Here is a 1,722-nt window from a genome sequence, read left to right as displayed (position 1 = left end):
GGCTTATATAGCAAAGGCTTGGGTCCCGGTTCATCCCGGTTGGTGCCACCAACCGGGACCAAAAAGAGACCTTTGGTCCCGGTTGGTGGCACCAACCGGGACTAAAGGGGGGGCATTGGTACCGGTTGGTGCCACGAACCGGGACCAAAGGTTTGCATTGGTCCCGGTTCGTGGCACCAACCGGGACCAATGTCCTGCGGCTAGCCATGATGCGATGGGATGTTTAGTCCCACCGCGCTAGCCGAGGAGCGGCATGATCGGTTTATAAGCCCTGCCCCGCCAGCTCCATTGAGCTCCTCTCAACCGCAGGCCTCTGGGCCTAATCTTGCAGTGGTATGCCTGTGGGCCTGCTGGGCCTTCTGCGGGCCTGAATCCTGGCTCATGGATGGGTTTCTAGTCGTATTCAGGCCGTGGTGGCCCAGTAGGTGACATTTTTTACTTTTCCCCAGTTTTTTTATTTTCTTTTTTGCTTTATTTATTTTATTTTGTTTCTACTTACAACAAAATACTTACTGTTGCTATTTTATTTATTTCAGGAACATTCTTTTTGCTTATAATGTTTTGAACAGAAAATACTTTGGTAATTTTAGGTCCATAAATTTTATTTATGCTATTAAAGTTTATTTTATTTTATTTTATTTTGTTTCTACTTATATATTTTATTAAATTTTATTTATGTTATTAAATTTTATTTTGTTTCATCCCTTTCTGACTACATTTGTTATTTTTCATGCATTTACTGATTATTTTGAGCTATAAGACCCTGAAATTGAAAAGCATTTCAAATGAACTCCAAAAATGTTGGAATTTGGCATGGTATCATCATTTCATCCATATAGCATGTGCAAGAAAGTTGAGAGGGTTACGACAAAAACTGGATGCACTTCGTGTACAAAACGGACAATCTCTTTTGAAGTATCAGGATTTCATACGGAAACTCATCTGTTACAAAGGGATTTCATTTTTTAAACTTATTTGAACTCCTGACTTTTTGTGTGTACAAAATGCACCATTCAAAGCCACATAATCAATTTTCAACCCTTTCTGACTTCATTTGTTATTTTTCATGCATTTACTGATTATTTTGAGCTATAAGACCCTGAAATTGAAAAGCAGTTCAAATGAACTCTGAAAAGGTTGAAAGTTGGCATGGTATCATCATTTCATCCACATAGCATGTGCAAGAAAGTTGAGAGGGTTACGGCAAAAACTGGATGCACTTCGTGTACAAAACGGACAATCTCTTTCGAAGTATTAGGATTTCATACGGAAACTTGTCTGTTACAACAGGCATTTCAAATGAACTACGAAAAGGTTGAAAGTTGGTATGGTATCATCATAATAGTTGTGGAGAGAAAGTCTTCACTTTTTCTTCGCTTGTGTCATTTCCTTATTGCGCCGTAACCATGGATAATCTTCATCATTTATCAGGATGCTTGGGTCAGCCTTGACTTTGAAGGGAGGAATTTCATGAAACTTTTCATAATCTTCGGACATGTCTGTCTTGCCCTCCACTCCCACGATGTTCTTTTTTCCTGAAAGAACTATGTGGCGCTTTGGCTCATCGTATGATGTATTCACTTCCTTATCTTTTCTTTTTCTCGGTTTGGTGGACATGTCCTTCACATAGATAACATGTGCCACATCATTGACTAGGACGAACAGTTCGTTAGTGTACCCAAGATTGTTCAGATCCACTATTGTCCTTCCGTACTGTGCACT

The sequence above is a fragment of the Triticum dicoccoides genome, chromosome 5B, assembly GCF_002162155.2.
Source record: "Triticum dicoccoides isolate Atlit2015 ecotype Zavitan chromosome 5B, WEW_v2.0, whole genome shotgun sequence".
NCBI lineage: Eukaryota > Viridiplantae > Streptophyta > Magnoliopsida > Poales > Poaceae > Triticum > Triticum dicoccoides.
Note: the sequence above shows the minus strand (reverse complement) of the source record.